Genomic DNA, 19,167 nt, shown 5'->3' with positions numbered 1-19,167 from the left:
CCTAGCCATCTTGACTGCAGTCCCCATATCTCCCCTTTAATTGATGCCACAGTGCCTCGAATGTGTCAGGCACTAGGCAGGGCATGGATGGAAGGCGTGGTGGGCACCCTCACCCTCTAGGAAGCATAGTTAAAGAGCAGCAGATGGAAACAAATGAGTTTTTATAACTCGGAGTGCTGTGATAGGAGGAAATACAGGGTCTGTGGGAATCCAGAGAAAGGGTGGCAAAGCAGAGGGAGGGGCAAGCACAGAAGGCTTCCTGGAGGAAGTGACTTCTTAGCTGAGTTGTAGTGGATGAAGAGAAGCTAGTTCAGTGGTCACAAACTGGTGGTTTGTATTGTTTGGTCAGCACAGTATTTAAACTGTTTTTCTGATAGTTAGCAATACTTAAAAAGGAGGAGTCTCATAAAAAAATCTGGAATTGGGGATTTACTTTAAAAAGTCAGGATATTGACCAACACCTGAGGCCAAGAGTCTGTATAGCAAGAATTATCTGGAGCTGGCAGTGGCTACCCCCTTAGACAGGCATGCATTTTCCAGATGACCATAATTCCTTTCATGTATTTGCTCTTGGCCAGCCCTGCAGACAATTGGGTTTGCTGCCCCTGAGTGAGTAATCCTCATTAGACTTATTCAACCCAGAGATCCTTTTCAGCCATGGGGCTAAGGGACAGGCTTATCTAGCTTTCTCCCTCCCACAGCTCATTAGAGGATCCAGAAGCCCCTCCCTAGAAGTCTGAGGGGCTCCTGTCTTGACTATGGCTGACTACTGGCCCCAGATCAGGACAGTGACCCTGGTCCAGCCAGTGTGGGCAAAAGGAAACCCCAGGGATGGCTCCAAAGAGTTGGGCCTAGGGGACCTCATTGTTCACTCCTCCCTTGGCTCCTCATAGTAGACATTTGCTGCTTTTGGCTGCCCAGAGTACAGGTCTCCTCTTTTTAGAAATAGTCCCTTGATTTTCTTTTTGAGAGTCATCCCTTCCTCAGTGTTTAAATCTTGGAGGGAGTTTGATCAAGCTTCGTGCTTTCTGCTGGCTAAGTGGAGGAAACAGGACCCAAGGCAGGCCAGCTGGTGCCCCTCCTGGGGCTATGGATCATGAGCAGAGTGATGCAAGGAGGAACAGACATAGTGGCTAATATATCCCACAGGAAGAACTCAGAAAAACTGGCCTCAGTTCCTGCTGCCAGAGCCCTGGTCTCTTCTGGTTCCTGTCCTTTCCTGGGTCTGATCCCCAGCCTTTTGCTTCTAGATGCTATCTGATAACTTCTCAATAACCCCTGGTTCTGTTTGATTTGGTTTCTGTTATTTGCTACCAACAATCATACACAGCCCCTCTCAAAGGCAGGTGTGAATGGTTTGGGTTCACACTGGATTCCCCTGAATGCCAAGCCAAGCTTACATAGGCTGTAGAGGCAGGCTTTTCCTTACCCTCAGCTCCTTCCATCTCCTCTTCTGGAACCACTAGGTCATCCTTTGCAGTCCCAGCCTCACCAGAAACCAGAGGACTGGTATTTCTTCCAGGCACACCCTCTGGGGGTAGCCCTGACTATACTGACTGCTGCTGGGCCACTGTTGTCATCCCTGAACTAGCAGCTTAGTCTGGAGGCTCAAGGTCACTTGTCCAGCAGTCTGGCTCCTTAGGATGGGGCCCCCTCTGCCTCCCCAGGACAAGGCTTAACCTAAGTCTGTAGATAAGTCTGGACACATCTTGCCTGTGAGCCCACCAGGGGCTCTAGAGCTGTGGGACTCCTCTCAGTGCCTCTGACAGGCTGGCTTTTCTCTCGGTCAAGACCACCTTTATCTTGTTTCCATGCATATATCATCTTGTACTATTACTCACTTTACACCAAACAAAAATAACGCACTGACTTTTTAACCTTTAATACATATATATCTAAGGGGAACATGCTGATCATTCTCATAAATAAGAAACCTGCATCATGTTCTATAAATGGAAGATAATGGTAAAAACAAGGACACAGAAAATACAACATTGTTATTTAATTTCAGAGGGATACTGTGCTGGAAATCTGGGCCTCTTTGTCCAAAAGGAAGACCAGTAAGTGTTACAGAGGCATTAAGTGGATGCTAACCTCAATTGAGATTTCTTCCCTGATGTAATCAACCGACAAGGAGATAACTCTCTCCCAGGGCTACTTAACTTGTGCCTGAGTAACTCTTAAAATGGCATCATGGACCACTGATGGTTGGTCCCCACCCTGTGGAAAGCAGTTCCTCTCTAGCCTGTGCCTGCTCCAAAATCCCCTGGCTAGCTGTCTGTCCGGACTTGACCATGGCTCCCCACTTGTACCCACCACACTATTCCAAGCTGACCAGGCCTGGGTGCTTACCTTGCCCCAGTTGATGAACTTGGTTCTAGGTCTAGCCCTTGAATTGAGAGAAGAATACAAGAATGAAGTCTTTAGAGCCCTTCCTAAGTGACAGACACTGATAGGTATTTTACTCAGATTATCTCAGTTTTCCCTACATTTCATTCATTCAACCACCACCTTCATAATTTCTGCCATATCGGTACTATTCATTTACCTTGTAGTTTTCTTTAAATTGATTTGTCTTTTAGAAAGCTCAGAATTTTATTTCAAAAGGATATGCCATATTTTTTCCATAAATCACAGAGTTCGGTGCGTCAGTTATATTTTTCTAACATGCATCAATTGTGAGCTATTAAAATAATAAATGTTCTTCCATCTACCACTTAAAATCATTGTGTACACCATCAATCACCCATGTACCAGCCTTTGGGAAATACTGTAGCTCCTTAGTTAATTCTCACACATTTCTGGAAGGATGGTTTATAGGTAAGAATGTAGAGGCTCAAAGGATTCTCTTCCTGAAGTCCCACAGGCAGAAAGGCTTGGGGCTGAGATTTGAATCCAGACAGTCTAACTCCAAATGCCAAGGCTCTTTCAACATCAGTCCTTTCCAAATGGATTTTTTTTTAAATCCAAAGAATCCGTTAAAAATGAAAATGTGTTTGGAAATCCAATATATAAAGCAGATAAAATTGGGGTTTTAAAGAATTATTTAAATGGGATTGTTGGATGCAGAGCTTCTTTTTTTTGGGGGAGGGGAACTTCTCTTGCCCTAATCCATCATACAATGGCCCTTGAGAACCTGTCTCAGAAGCCCAGGACTCTGAGGAATGTTATTTTGAACCCACATAGCACCACCCTATCTCTTGACTTCATTTAGTCCAATTTTCCTCATGAGCCAAATTCCTGAGGGACAACTTCTGGGTCTGTGTTATCTTTCCTGGCTGGGCCTTGCTACTTTGGACCTTTGCCATTTTGAAATCTTAAAATTTTCCATCTTACTATCTTAAAATCTTCCATTGGTGTTGAAGGCTTCCTCTGACCTAATTTTTCATTCATCGAACACTGATGTCTAACCTGTATCCATATTTTTAGATAATACAAGAGGAATAGAGGTAGTGTCTTTGATGGGTTCCCAAGCCCATATGTGAGACGGATAGACACAGTCAAATGGAATAAGATGTGGAGCAGCCCCTGTTCATCTGAGTCTTATTGTTGTCTCAGGTCCTGTCTCCTTTAGGTACCTGGTTGCATCCTGTATGAAGCAGTGCCTGAGATGGAGCCAATGAAGGGACTCCAGTGGTGCCAGAGGTCTTATCTGATTCCCCCCTATGGTTCTTGGGTCACTGTTCCTTTAGCAACTAATGCCTGATTTAAGTCTGGACTTAGAATCATACCATACTCAGACCCCCAAAACCTCACTCCAATTTACAATTGTGCCAGCATCTGCAATATGGAGCTCTGACTGGCTCCTGGCCTCAGCCTGCCTTCTACCCTCATGGCAGTCTATGACTACCCCCTGCTCCAACCTAGAGATCTCCCACTGAAGTGGGTTCCCTTAAAGGACCCTTCTCTGCCATGAAGAGAAGAATCTGTCACTCTAAAAATATAGGAAAATCCTGTCTGATTTCCAATAAGTTTTAAAGATTACTAAAGGACATTCAGCCTTATGGTGCCTGCCCTCTGACCAAGCCAAAATTTCTACCCTTTTTCCTCAGCCCTGGCTATAGTCCTGGCTCTCTCCAAGATGCCTCCATCTTTGGAAGGCCCTGAATGTCCCCAGAACCATCACCCTTGGGGTTTCTCCTGTGCTGTGGGACCTGGGCTAAGCTAAGCTTGAGTGCTAGGAAGCTTTTTCCTTGGCAGGTCCTAGAGTTGGGTCTATTAGCAAACCCAAATCAAGTCAATTTAAGCCAACTCAACTCAACTCAACTCACTCATTTTAATTCAATGCATACTTACTGTGTATCTCTTTGCCTATTTGTACTACCCTGAGCTAGGTTCTAGTTTTGGGAGAAGTAGGATCCAACAGTTAATAAGACACAATGTTTACTCTCAAGGAGTCTTCTGTTTTGAACCTAGATTCCAGACTCTGATTTTTCCTTGAGCTGAGGGAAATCCTTGCACAAGGGGTTGGAGAAAGAGCTTCCTTTTCTAGCCTGGAAACATCGCAACCAGCAATGTAATATCTAGAGAGTTTGCTCCTCAAGACTTCTCAAACTACCCTCCTGGGATTGAATGACTTCAAGACTTCAGATTGCAGGTCAGTTGGTCCCTTATCCTTTAGGATATGGTTCATATGGGTCCTGAGTCATTCACTTATTCACAAACTTGCATTGAGCACTTACCATGTGCTAGACACTTTATAGACATTATCTCATTTAATTCTCACAACAACCATTGTAGATACAAAACCAGTACATGGCCAGTTAGAATTTAAACCAGTGCTAATTCCAAAGCCCATGTTCTTTCTTTCTCATCCCACTGTCTCTTGAAACAACTGGATAGCATCCATAATAAAGGTTGTTTAAACAAACACCTTTCATATGGAGGGAAAGTGGATTAATGAATATTTTATATAAAGCAAAATCTCACTGAGCCAGTTTATTAGAATTCTTTGAGAAGTGAACTATATAGGGAGATAAAGGGTGACTTTCACAAAAAGCCTTTGTCAAATTTCCATCCCAAAGCCTATTAATAAAATTGATTCATTATACAATTGGGCAGAGGTGGGTGTTGAGTGGGAGGGAGTCTATTTTTGCATGGATAGAGAACTGGCTTCTAGAGACAAGAAAGAGAGGGTGGGGATAAATGGATGCTTTTTCAAATGAAAACTAGGGTTCCCCAAGAATTGGTGCTGAGTTTGGTCTTATATAACACCTGAGGCACATGCATTGAGTGCCCAGTGTGTGCAGTTCTTGCAGTAAGTATGGGGGATAGCCCCCAAAAAAACAGACTTAGCTCTTCTCCTGGAGAAGCCCAAAGAAAGAAGTACCCAGTGATATCTCCAAGTTTTCAGAGGACAGGAAGCTCTGGAGAGGTTGAAATGCTAAGACATTGGAGATAAAACTGAAGAAGATGGCCAGGGAAAAGGACAGAGCCCCCATGCAGCAATCAGAAGACTTGAGCTCTAGGACCAGTTCTGTCACTGACTTGCTGTGTGACACTGGTCAAGGTCCTTCCCTTTTTGGGTCCCAGTTTTCCCTCCTATACAAGGAAGGAATTGGACTAGATGCTCTGTAAGGGTGTGGTGTTCTGGATGGAGGACAAGGATTTGAAATAGAACCTGGTTATGAGAAAGTCTTTATTTCTTGTGGCAAAAATGTCTCCTTCTGTCCCTGCACTGAGATGGGGGACACTCTCCCTCTGTCTCTCTCATTTGTGAAGAATGAGGATGAGGCAGAGAGCCATGAGGTCTGTGGTGCTGGGGCTCAGAGCCCAGCCTGGAATCCCTCAGTGGCATTCATTGCGAGTGACTCAGCATCATAAATAGCTCCCATCTGGATGAGCAACGATATCTATAGCGATCAAGCGATCTCTATATCCACACACACTCTCTCTGTGCAAATATGTGGCTCACTGTATGCTAAATACGAGGTGGCCTGGAGACGTTCCTCCTCTTAAAAGACTATTTGGTATGAAACTCAAGACTGTTTATTTAAAGAAACAAGTTTACAACTATGCACATTGGATTACTGGTAGTGGGTGGTGGGGAAGAGGCAATGTGGATGAAGGGACTCTGGGTGTGATCCAAGCTTGGGGGCCATCTGACAGAGGGGCTGAGGCCAACCACTCCACCTTCATCCTCTGTCTCCAGCAGGAGGGGTAATGGACACCAATTTGAGATGTTTGGGATGCTGGGGTGAGGGTGCAGGCTGGGGGGTGGGTAGTGTTGAGCTCATCAGCGCAGGAAGCCACAGTTAGCAGAAAGAATATAGGAACTGGGGTGACAGGAGAGCCAGGTTCCAGCCTTGTTCTGCCCTGCCATTGATCTTGAGCAGCTCACTAATTCACTCATTCATTCTTAAAGCATGTACCAAGCACAGACAACATGCACAGGCCACATATTGGGATACAGTCAAGAAAATGTAGGTGAGAATTCAGGCTTAGCCACCTGCCAGCTGTAAATGCTGTCCCCTCTCTGTGCCTCAGCTTCCTTATCTGTAAACTGGGGACAATACTCCCAAAGGTCTAATGCACAAGAAAGTACCTCTCTGCTGTAAATGGCTCTGATGATGCATGCTAGCACCATTCCACCACATTGCCCCATTGATCCAACCCCTTTCTACTTAGAAGTGTTCTTGGTGATCACAGGGGAAATGTCATCATGACCTCCTTCAATAGGGCCCCAGGAGTGGAGGCCCTGAACACCACCCATGGGCATGACCCTGGGAAGTACCCTTACCTTTGCTTCTTGGCTGAGCTGAGATATAGGAGCCTTCAGTCAACGAGCAGAGCAGGTGGCATGCCAGAAATGTACAGCTTCCTGGAGCAGGAGAGAGGGTGCTAAGGGTGAGAAGAGAGGACTTCTGAGGTAGCTGGCTTTCTGAAAGGGCACTGAACCCCAGACTCCACTGAGGACATGCTCTTGCTTCTCCTAAGGCCACCACTGATCCCCTGGGTTCCAGCAAAGGACTGGGCAAGATGGGACCCTACCTGGCATCAGACCCAACCCCTGGCCCCACCTCACCTACTCCCCTGACACCAGTTACCCATCTTGGGCACTGGCTCAGGCAATGCTTGTATGGTACCCCTGACCACACTGCTTTTTGGTTTAAATGTGATTTCTGATCCATGTCAATGGATGGGGTTTACTGTCATATCTGGGTTTGAATTCTAGCTTTGGGAAAAATACATGACATCTCTCCAAGCCTCGGTGTCCTTATGTGTAAAATGGAACTGCAAACAGTGCTGACCTCATACATTCAGTGCCACATAAGCGCTTGTTGTAATCACTGTTGTCCTTGTTGACAAGGAATATCTGTGAAGATATCTATTACGTTGTAACCCCTCAAATTTTAGTTACCTTCCCTTGCTTTCCCCTGGGAGGCACCAAACATTCCGTAAAAGGCAAGGGCAGGTTCCATGACATCTCCAGAGCCTTGCATGAGTCGACTGAACGGTGCTCTGCAAGGTTGCTAGGTTTGCCTTCTCAGAGTTAGGGTTACTGAGGTTGATGCTCTCCCATTTTACAGAGGAGCACACAGGTGCAGAGAGGGGAGGTCATCTGCTCTGCTTCCCCTGGGGGTGAGTGTGGGGCCAGGCGAGAACCCACAGTCCCCACTCTAGGCCATCCCCCCACCAGCGCCCCGCAATCAGGGCCTCTCCTGGCTGGATGCTAAAGCTCCAGCAACCGCAGGCACCTGTGTACAACATGGTGCCACGTCCACTGTTTTCCCTCCCTCCTTTAACCACAGTCCTGCTGTGACTCAAGGAAGGGAACATTGTTGTATCATTTCCAGAAATGGGAACTGAGGATGTGCCCGGGATCATAGATACAGTACGGGTGAAGCACGGATTCCAACCAATCAGCTGACCCTAGCGCCTTCCTTGGACTGGTGGTCTTCTGGGACCATCCTGGGAACACGGCACCTAACCTCTCGGTCTCCACAGCTCCAAGGCACTCTTACCTCCTCCTACAATCTCCTCCTGTCCCAGTCCTACCACTAGACTAGGAGCTGAGTGAGGAAGGGCCCCGCGGATTCCCCAGAGCCCGGCACTTAGCAGGACTTGATAAATATCTGTTGGGTGAGTGAATGAATGAGTAAATAGTGGCTGAATGGCTGTCAGGCTGTGTTCGAAATGCTGGCGACACCGCAGGGAAAAGGGCAAGTATGCTCTGGCTCTCAGGATCCTGATAATACTTGAATTGAAAACTAGTGACTAGATTAGAAACCGGGCAGCTGTGACTGTTCTCTGACTGGCTGGGTGGGGAAGTGGGGAGGGAGTGTTTGCCAGCCTGCTGACTGCCCAGGGAGCACGTTGGAGCAAAAGGTGGCCTCCCTGGCCTCTGGCAGAGCCATCTGTGCTCCGGGTGGGGAGGCTGACCTGTAAGGAGGCCAGGAAAGAAAGGTGGTGCAATTATGTATTTAACGTCTACCTGCTGCTGAGTCCCCAACAGCTAGCACACTGCCTGACACAGAGTAGGTACTTCAACTTTTGTTCAGTGAATAAAGCCATTTGTTCAAAGGGGCAGGCAGAGTGTGTCAGGATGACTCAGGTCCAAGGGCTTGTGGGGATCCAGAGTGCTAAGGATTGGAATTATTATGATGTACACTTGAATGGGGCTTCACTGTTCTCCGAGCCCATTCACACGGCAGTTATTGTTCTCCGGTGCAGGTGAGGGGTACACTGAGACCACGTCAGGTGAGCATGCTAGGTTGGGTGCTCGTGGTATTGACATAACAGGGCGACAGCAGCAGCACTTTCAGTGTCTCTGTGATGGGCCAAGCCATTCACATCCACAAGCGTGAATGCTCCCATTTGCCTGGCAAGGCCAAGGTCACAATCCCCATCACACAGAGGAGGGCACAGAGACTCAGAGAAGTCCTGATCTTGCACAGTTGGAACCTGGGTCTCACTCTAGGAGTGAGACGTAAAAAGCCCAGTCTAACGGGGACACAAACAGGAAAGCAGAGAGTTAAAGTACAGTGTGATGTTCCCCTAAATGCACGTTTGTCAGAGGTGCCACACTGCCAGGAGGTATCAGGGGAGGGCTTCCCTGAGAAGGTGAGTCTTGAGCTGAGGCTAAGAGGACAGAGGAGCAGGAAGAGCTTTCCAGGTTAGAGGGAGGAGCATCTGCAAAGGTGTGGAGGAAGCATGGTCTCACTTGGAGGAATTTCGTTTGGCCAGATTCTTGGGGAGAAAGATGAGGGTGGAAGTTTTTGGGGCAGGTTATAAGGAGCTATATTGGGGCGCGGGCTTCACCCAGAGGATGATGGAGAGCCACTGCAGGGCTCAGCCTTGTGCTCTAGGGAGCTCCTTCCTGGGGCAGGGGCAGGAGTGGGGGGATGGGAGGATTGGTAGCAGGACTTATGCTTGATGAGGTCTGGGCTAGAGGGAGAATCGGACTCTGCCTGGCTTGGGTGGTGCATGGAGATGGAGGGTCTGTGAAAATCAACTCTCCCATTGGCTGATCCGCCCTGTGGAATTGGAGGTCCTCCCCAACCCTCAAGAAGGTTGTGGCAGGTCCTAGTCTCTGTCCCAGGCCCAGCCCCAGCCCCAGCCAAGCCCTCCTCTGCCACTTGACTGCTCCCAAACTGTGTCCTAGCAACCTCACAGCCCTCACCTTGGCAACGAGGGCTTCTGCACTCTCTTCCAGATTGACCTGGAAAGGAAGGTGGGGCTGGAATGCCTCCGGTCCACTAGACCTGCTCAGGGAACCAGCCTGGGGCACCCCCACCGCACAGCCTGGGGTTCATGAGGCAGAGGCTGGCTAATCAGATGCAGGACATGGGTGTGGACTCAGGATAGGACTCTGGACTTGCAGCCTGGTGAGCTGGCTTTTGACCCCTGGGCTGCCACTCTGAGTGACCTTGGATGAGCCTCTTCCCCTCCCTGGGCCACAGGTTTTTCTTCTGTACAATAAGGAGATTGAACAACACCATCTCTAGAGTCTAATATTATCTTATTCCATTTCTGACCTTTCCCCATGGTTACTGGTTGGATGCTCTGTTGCTGGCACAGATTTTAGTGTCAGATTCTGGGGGTTTAAATCCTGGTTTGCAGGGTGCCTGGGTGGCTCAATAAGTTAAGCACCCAACTCTTGGTTTCAGCTCAGGTCATGATTTCAGGGTCATGAGATCGAGCCCTGAGTGGGGCTCTGTGCTCCACCAGCCCTCTATTTCTCTCCCTCTCTGTCCCCTCTGCTCCTTGCCCCCTGCTCCTGTTTTCTCTCTTTCTCTAAAATAAATTAATTAAAAAAAATCCTCGTTTACTTGGCCAAATCACTCTACCTCTCTGAGCCTAGATTTTTTTCCCTCTGTAAAATGAATATATTTCATGGTATCGTGCCCAAGAGGTTATGAGAAGAGTCAATTGAAATGGTATAAGTGGTATATTTCAGTCCCTGAAAATGTAAGTGGCAAGGAGCTATGCAAACATGACCTATTTCATCACATGGGCTGTGCTCAGTAAGCATTTACTGAACCCCCTCCACCTCTCCCACAACCAGCAAGCATTTACTGAACACCTATTGTGTGCCAAGCATCGTGCTAAGGTTTTACTCATATTATGTGATTTCGTCTTCACCACAACCATGTAAGGTATTTGCTATTATTCCCATTTTCCAGATGAACAAGGGAGGGCTGATATGGTTCTGTATAGAAGGAGCTCAGCTTTAAAACTTGACCACTTAATATTTAATGAGGTGCTCACCTCAGATTTCTTCTCTCTATTGCTCAAGTTTTTCCCCTTGCCCGAAGTCAGGATCTCCTTCAGGGTTTGGTGGGTGGGCAAAGGGGCAGTACTATCATTTGTTTATTGAGCATCTTCAAAGTCCAAGAATTGAGCAGCATCTCAGGCTTTTCCGCGCATGCCAATCCCTGGTGGGAGAGGGGGGTTGGGTGGGTCTGAGATGCAGCTGAGATTCTGCTTTTCTAATGAGTTCTTAGGAGATGCTGATGCTGCTGGTCCAGGGACCACACTTCCAGCAGCCAGGTGCTGGAGGACTTCAAATATTACCTTATTGAATCCTGGGTGCTAGGTCTTTTTAGCTCTGGGGTTACGGGAGGGGACACTGAGGCTTGAGAGGCAATGTACCTCACTCAGGGTCCCATAGCATACAAGGGGTGATTTCGAACTTAGGTCCGCTTGGGAGTACGTCGTGTCAGGGATTGCATGCCAGGTGTTACCTCCTGGCTGTGAGGTCCCGGCTTGGGCTTCTGTCTCCACAGCCAAGGCAGAGGGTGGTCCCTGAGGCACCTACTGGGAATTGTTTCATAATGTTTGTCATGAGCAGACCAGTTTTGGGTTCTGGCTTCCAGTGAGAACAGAGCCCTGGCCCAGGAAGTGTCCCTGTAGTTGAGTGAACATCTCAGAATCAGGATTAGATTCTGCGCATGTATGACTCACCCCATGTGTCTTACCCTCAACCTGGCCCTTTTGGAATCCTGTCCTTATTTGAAAATTTTATTTATGTTTATTTTTAAAAATATTATGTTTATTTATTTGAGAGAGAGAGAGACAGAGACAGAGACAGAGGAGAGCAGGGGGACGGGGAGAGGCAGAGCGAGAGGGAGAAGCAGACTCCCTGTTAAGTAGGGAGCCTGGACTCGATCTTGGGACTCCAAGATCATGACCTTGGAGCCAAAGGCAGATGCTTAACCAATTGAGCCACCAAAGGCAGGTGCCCCTTTCTTTGAAAATTGTAATGTTTCCTTCATCGTGGATTTTGGGGGCACTAATTTTGTTTTTAAAAAATATTGCACCAGATGTTATTCATTTTGATGACTGAGCTTTTTAACATCCCTTTACATTTTGTACCTGAGACAGGTGCCTCTCTCCCTTGCCTCATCCCAGTTCTGGCCAGCCCTATGTTTCTCCCGCACCCTCCTGCCTCATGGCATTAGGATGCTGCCTGCAAGGCGCTGCGGTGCCCACCCAGCAGCCAGCCAGTCGATGCATTTATTTCTCAGCAGGGGAATCCATCACTTTGCTTGCCTTTTGGCTGACCTGCTCTAGAGATGGAAGCAGGAACTGTCGGCCTGATGGGGGTCCGGGTGATCCCTCTGATGTGGGCTTTGCTCCATCAGGCCCCTTACCAGTGAGAAGAGGAAGCGAAGTGACTCCACTGCAGTTTAGATTATGCCACCCCTCTGCTTCACCCAGTCTTTAAGGCCCTGCCTGCTCCAGCTCCTATTAACCTCTCTGCCCTTATCTCTACCACCCGCTCCCTCTCTTCCTCGGCTTCCTACCTCAGCACGGTCTGCCTCGACACTTGTCCCATGGCCAGCAGCTTCTCCCTGTCCAGATGTCAGCTTCAGTGCCTATTCCTTAAATCCCTACCTTTCTTACTCCAACAGCCCCTGCCTCCTTGATACATCCTCTCCTATTTCCTTCCTAGCACCTTTATGACTTTGTGAAATTATTTTATTGCTTTTCTGTCTCCACTCTAGAATGTGAGCTCAGGGAAAGCATGGACCTTATCCTGTCTGTCTTATTCTTCATTGGCTTTTCAGCTCTCAGATAGTTATTGGCCAATCATGGCTGTTCAGTGAGTATTGAGGAATCAGTGAACCATACCCTGGGCTTCAGTTTCCAGCTCTGCGAAATCGGATTGCAACCTGAACCCAACACGGTCAGAATCAAAAGTAAAATGACCCAGTTTGGGGCCAGCAGTATTATCCCTCTTGTTTAGCTGATGAACTTGAAGCTCGGAGAAATATGGGACTTGTCCAAAGTCACTGGCCAGGAAATGAAGGGGCTGGGGCTCTCTCCAGTTTGGACAACTGCCTGGCCCCACACCCTGCCCAGAGCAGGAGTCCAGGAATGGGATAGCTAGATCTGAGTTCCTCTGAGTCTCTTGCCATCTGCTGCTTGAACTGCAAGACCCTCCTTTGCCTGCCAGGCTGTCACAGCTTCCTGACGATTCAGAGATGAGAATTCTAATGGCTGTTTTCTTGTGGAACACAAAGGCCTGCCTCTTGCAAATGTAGAGATACATTTTCTCCGCATTGGCAATCACTATGCTGGATGTCTGGGGAAAGCTTTTCATCTGCCAGGCACTTCACCAAGATTAACTTCTGAACCTGTGCAGCAATGCTTGTTGCAGCTTGAGTGGGTGTCTGGGGCAGTGTGGGCAGCAGTATCTTCAGTCACAGGGGGAGCGGGGGTTTAGAGGGCATGAGGCCCCCAAGTCAATATCACTAGGAATTTGGTCAGTTTTCCTGAGGGCAGTTTCTCCACTGTTGGAAATACACTGACCTTGAGGATTCAAGGTTTCTGATCTTCCTTGCATGATGTAGTCATTGGTTTAGCAAATCCTGAGAATTTCCTAGGCACCCTTCTACTCCTAAGGATGCAATGGGGGAACAAAAGATATACTGCCCTAACCTTCCTACAATATTGAAGCAGTAGGGGGACCAATGACAGTGTTCCACCCGTAACTGGCTGTGTGACTGTGGGTAGGTCCCTCTCCCTCTCCAGGCCTTTGGGTTTAAGCTTACTCTCCTCCCCTGGTTCCCCTGCTTCAAGGCCTCTGATGGCCCCTTGTTGCTCACAGAGAAGATGAGCATATCTGGCTTGGTCTTCAAGGTCCCTCAGAGTTGGGCTCTATCTACTTGACCTTTCCCAGCATAGGTTCCTGCTCTCCCACTTCCATTCACTCCATTTTTATTTACCAACACACATAACAGCACTGTCTAAGTGCTTGCCAGGCACTGTCTGAGGGCTTCACAAAGTTTAACTTCCTTGATCCTCACAGAACTCCCTTGAAATAAATATTGTGATTATTGTCATCCCCACTTTCAAGATGAGGACCCTGAGACACGGAGAAGTAAGCAACTTGTGTTAAGTCCATACAGCTATGAAATGGTGTGGCTGGGATTTGAACCCTGGCAGCCTGGCCCCCAGCTCATGCCCTCTGTCCTTGGTACCAGCCCTGCTCTCTCCTTTCCTAGCTGTGCTCCAACAGCCATTGTCCACTTCCACAAAGTCCTCCCTGATGCCTCCCAGGTTCAATGAGTTCTTAGCTCTGGGTTCCCACAATGCCTTGCACATCCCTCCCCATGGCAGCCCTTCCCCCAGGGCTCTGCTATTCTGGTTCCTCTGCTGGGTGCGGAGCACTTCAATGGTTGCTGAGCACCTCAGTGGGTGAAGCTGTGTCTCACCCTCTCTGCTTGCTCTTTGCCTAGCCCAGCAGGTTCACATCATCCATTCTCCATGCAGTAACCAGAGGCATCTTTTTAAAGCAAAATCAGTTTATATCACTCTCCTGCTTAAAATCATCCAGTGACAATCCATTGCATTTAGAATAAAATCCCAAACCTTGACCCTGGCATAGAAGGCTATGTGTGAGAGACTGGTCTCTGTCCCCTCTCCACCCTCATTTGCTGCCACTCTTCCCCTTGCTTCCTGCTCCAACCACACTGGCCTTTTCTTGTCTGTCCCCAAAGAGACCAGGCTCACATTTAGGGCCTCTTCCAGAGCTATTTCCTTTGCTGGAGTGTTTGGCCCCATATCCTCACATGACTGACTTCTTGTTATTTGGGCTTGAGTTTCACGTAGCCATTTCAGACAGACCCTTCCTATCTATCTGTTTGCTTAAATGTTTTTTATTAATTTTTAAATTGTTACTAACAATTATGTCTACTGCAAGTCTGTAAGTCCCATGGGAACAGGCACGTGAGGTGTCTTGTTCATACCTAGAACCATGCCTGACCCAGAACAGCCACTCAATGAGTAAATGTTGGAGGAGGAATAAATGCTCGCTAAGGTCCCTTTGGAATCTTACCTACTGCAATTCAACTAGGCCCGGATAATATAATATAATGTAATACAGCTTTCCCCTTCTATCTGAAAGTAGAGTGTTCTTATGAAACCTTTTGTAAACCGAAATGGTGTAAAGCAAAGAAGCAATCACCCTTTTGTAAAAGTGAAATCCTCTTCAAATTTCTTTTGGTAAAAAAAAAAAAAAATTCCTTTGGTTAGCAAAGACGAGTACTAATGTAGTTTCCACAAAAGTGATATGACATAATGCAAACTTGTAGCTAGCAGGGAAAACATGGATAATCTTAATAAAATAAAATATAATTTAATAATATAATGTATGTAATATATCTGAATTGGTCTCACCTCAGGCTAAAAGCTGGGATAATTTCACAAACTGAAATTTACTATCTTTATCACCTTCCTACAGCTTGGCCTACAGTCATACTCCAGAAGTGAGACAATTTTATTGACCATTCTCTGCTGACTTCTCTTCACCAGAGATGCTTAGAACTCCTTATGTGTGCTTTAATTTGCCCACCTAAGACTCGGACTTGTGAGATACTGCCTTCCCCATTTGCAGGCAGGGACATCCCTGAAAAGCAAAATGCTGACTTGTGAAGTGCCCAGAGCCCGATGGGAGCACACATACCTGTCACAGTCATCACATTTCATCAGTAACAGGAGAGACTTCATGCTCCAGAAAGGCACAAGAACTCTGAGTCATGCCAGGACCTGGGCCAAACACTGTTTGTACCTCAGAGTCTGTAGCTGAGAGAGATGTGCAGCCCAATTCAGGGCAAATGGAAAAAGAGAGGCTTAATATTCATCATTCAAGCAGGATGGGCAAAACTGTACAGAAATGAGGTCTGGGTGTCTGACTGAAGAAATTTGTTAATGAGAACCAAGTGATGAGACGGGAGATGCACATAGTGGCCAGAATATAGGTACCACTGTCATAGACATTCTTCAGAAGGATATGGAAGGGAAACATGTCAAGGTGTCTCAAAGACCAACTACCATACATTGCCATCCTCTGAGAACCAGGAAGGACATTTCTTGTCCTACTTCCCCCTCTTCCTTCCAGCTCTTTGAGCTTGGGAAGGAAATGGCATCCCACGCTTATGGCTTGAAAAACTCTAAGACCTAATCTTTCAGGCAGAATGGTGAACTGACAAGAACTCTCTTGATTATGAGTTCAAAGGTCTTGTCTCTGGTCTCAGCACTGTAGAACTTTGTGTAAATTCCTCTCTATTTCTGACTCTTCCTCATCTATAAAATGTGGCTGTTGGGTTTGATGATTTTCAAATCAGAGACTTCCATGACTTCAAGCCTTCTGTTCTCATAACATTATGGTTCAGATTAGTTTGAAAGGGAAGCTCTTACTTTTGTCTTTTTCTTTATGGGGCTCAATTTGTCTTTTGGTCAGCTGCGAAAATAGTTACTGGTCTCTAGCCACAGTGTAGATAGTGGAGATAAACAATTCTGGCTTGGTAAAATCTGTTGAGGCTGATGACCCTCCATTTTTTCTGAACTAGTTCCTCTAATGCACATGGCTCATCACCACCATAGGGTGGACCTCTCTCAAAACCTGCCGCTAAGCACAGGAACATTTAGAGCAGATTGTGGAAGGAAAGTCATAGCTTGAGTTATAGACTTCCAAGGTAGAACAACATTTGAATGGCAGGGTGTTGTTGTTGATGTTAAAATCTTTCTGCACTAAATGATATGATGTCTTGGGTTTGCTTCAAAATAAGCTCTTTGTGTATGTGTGTGTGTGTGAGTGTGATCAGAGTGGGTGTGGGTATAGATGAAACAAAATCGGCCAACTGTTGAAGCTTGATGATGGATACGTGGGGGTTTATTATACTATTCTTTCTATTTTTTAAAATACGGTTGAAATATTTCATCACAGAAGGCCCTTTGGGGACTGGCTACAGCTTTCCTCTCTACTCTCATTTCACAGTCCCCATCCCGAGGACTCTCCAGCACATTGGCATCACCCTGGTGGCTCTGATCTCACATCTCCTGGCCTTTACACACAGTTCCATCTGTTTGAGATACCTTTCCCCTTGTCTCCCCACAGCTCATCATTCCTGCCTCTGAGATCCCATTGCCATGTGTACTCACCTTAATTATAGCACTTATCTCATCCTATTGCAACTGATTTCTTTTCTGCTTCCTCTGCCGGTCTATGCCCTCCCCAGGACACTTCTCTGTTTCCCCAGTGCACAGCCAGTGCATATAAGAGATCTTCAGCGCATGTTTACAGAGGGAATAATAGCAGAAACGGTAGCTCGGTTTTTTTTTTTTTTTTTGAGTACTTTTTGTGTACCAGGCACTGCCCTAAGCTCATTATATAGGCATTTCATTAAATCCTCACCACAGGTGGGTATCTTAACCTGTCCTTTCAGAAGGTCAGTCTCCTAAGGTTACCTGCTAGTTAAGTGACAGAGCTCAGATTTTGGACTCGGAATGGAAATAGCTCGGCTCTTCTGTCTGCATCTGGGGTTTTAAAAACGCTTCTCCGTGAATGTTACACAACAGGCTCAGGATTTGGGGGGAGCTTGAGCTTTAGGCCCATTTCTGCTACTAAGTAGCTGAGTGACCTTGGGCAACTCACCTCAGCCCTCTACGCCAACTCTCGATTCTCCTAGTCTCGGGGTCTCGGGTCTCTGGTAGAGACTACCAGGGATGGAGAGGGTGACGCGAGGCAAGGGCCCTCCGGGCTTGGGCTCGCACGGAAAAGGTTTCCTCTTACACGTTTGGTTTTCGGCCGCCCCGCCGAGCTGGCTTCCCAGTTTGGGAAGCTCCCCGTTTCTCATGCTCTTTCAACCTCTTTTCTTACGAACTGCAGCCTCCCGGAGCCAAGCCGCCATTCACGACCTGGTGCCGGGGTCCCTCCCTTCCCCCTCTTTCCTCTCGGGCATCACTTCGGAGGTGGGGGCGGAACCCTGGGCAGGGAGGAGGGGAGGCAAGTCGCTGCCCGGTTCCCGAGGCTTCCCCGCGGTTTCTCGCACCCCCCCCCCACCCCGCGGAAACTCAGCCTCACACTTTCTAGGGATGTTCCGGGGACAGCCTGAGTCAGAGATTGCAGTTTGTCAGCCTCGGGCGTCTGTGCTGGGCTCTCCGAAGGAAGTCCGTGGTGCTGAGCTAGGGTGGAAGTGGGGGTCTGGAGGGCGGGGGGCGGGGCGGCAGCGCCTTCCTCCCTGCCAGCTGGGCCCAGCCCGCCGCCCCGGAGTCCAGGACCCTTCCGTGCCTGCCTCCCCTCCCACCCCCTTTCCGGCCTCCAGCTGGGACCCGCCATTGCACGGCCAGGCCTTGGCAAACTGCAGACCCAAGCCAGAGGCTCGAGATTGTGCCTGGGCTCCCTTCCGCAACTCGCCGCGCGCGCTGCCCCGGGGGAAGCTGACATCCCCGACCGGTGAAACCAGCCACCGCCGAGGAGCGCGAGAGGCCCCAGCGCCCCGCTTTGTTCGCGGCTCCCGGGAAGCAGGCGGCCGGCAGGAGCTGCTGCCGCCGCGGTGCTGACGCGGGGAGCGGAGTCGGCGGGGACGAGGGGCTGTCGGCGGAGGCCGTGGCGCGGAGCCCGGACCCCGGGGCGGGGGGGGGGGGGGGGGGCGGGGAGCGGCGGGCGGCCGTCGCCCGCGGGGGCAGGGCGGACCCGGCCGCAGGACCCCGCGGGCGCGGGAGCTGTCCCCCAGGTGGTGCTGCAGCCGGGAGCCCGCGGCGCCCCCGCCTCTCCCCGGAGGAGCCGGTGGCGGCTGAGAGCTGCCGGCAGAAGGGAGGAGGCCGGAGGAGGCCACCCCGAGGCAGCTCGGCGGCGCGGGGCCTACGGCGAGGGCCTCTCCCGCGGACCTGCTCCGGCGGAGGGGGCGGCGGCCCGGCGGCGCGAGCGAGCCTGCGTTCTACGAACCTGTTGGAGGCTGCAGCTCCTCCGCGGCCGACCCGGGCGCCCGGGACCAGGTTCCGGCGCGCGTCTTCTTCCCCCCTTCCGCACTCCTCCGCCGAGGCGCTGCCTCCTGCCTGAGCTAGCACCTGTGCTCGCGGGGGGCGCCCAGCCCCTCTTCGGTCCGCCCCGAGGTCCGCCAAGCCGCAGGGCACAAAGCCGAGAGGCCTCCCCCAAGGGCAGACCCGCTCCCAGGGAGACCCAAGCTTCCTGAGATAGGAGGCGGGGGCTAGCGACGGGGACGAGAGAGGGCGCCAGCAGTGAAACCTACAGGGAGACATAGGGGGAGCTTCCCAGAGACCCAGTTCTGCCCTGAAGTTTGGGAACATAGGGCCCTGTTACTTAGAGGACAGAGGGCAGCCTGCCTTGGAAGTCTACCCGCCCCCCCTCCCCCATTTCCGTGACCAAGAAGCAAATGCAGGTCGCCTACTTGCTCGGTTGCAGTACCTCTAGTGAGT

The 19,167-nt window shown here is 49.2% G+C and overlaps 1 protein-coding gene across 2 annotated transcripts in view; it reads right to left on the bottom strand.

Moving 5' to 3' along the window:
- CPLX2 (complexin 2) overlaps positions 1-18,908 on the bottom strand; it is an 83,581-nt gene extending 64,673 nt beyond the window's left edge. The window contains exons 1-2 of one of the 2 annotated variants that reach the window (XM_055324806.1): positions 18,677-18,908; positions 6,740-6,840 (exon numbers count right to left, since the gene is read on the bottom strand). The gene's annotated coding sequence lies outside the window, so the exon portion shown is untranslated. The remainder of the gene's footprint in view (positions 1-6,739; positions 6,841-18,676) is intronic. The other variant, XM_055324805.1, reaches the window with a different exon arrangement.
- Between the last annotated feature and the right edge of the window lie 259 nt (positions 18,909-19,167).

This window comes from Nyctereutes procyonoides, unplaced genomic scaffold (assembly GCF_905146905.1).
Source record: "Nyctereutes procyonoides isolate TBG_1078 unplaced genomic scaffold, NYPRO_anot_genome, whole genome shotgun sequence".
NCBI classification, from domain to species: Eukaryota; Metazoa; Chordata; class Mammalia; order Carnivora; family Canidae; genus Nyctereutes; species Nyctereutes procyonoides.
Note: the sequence above shows the minus strand (reverse complement) of the source record. Positions and strands in the feature narration are given on the sequence as shown.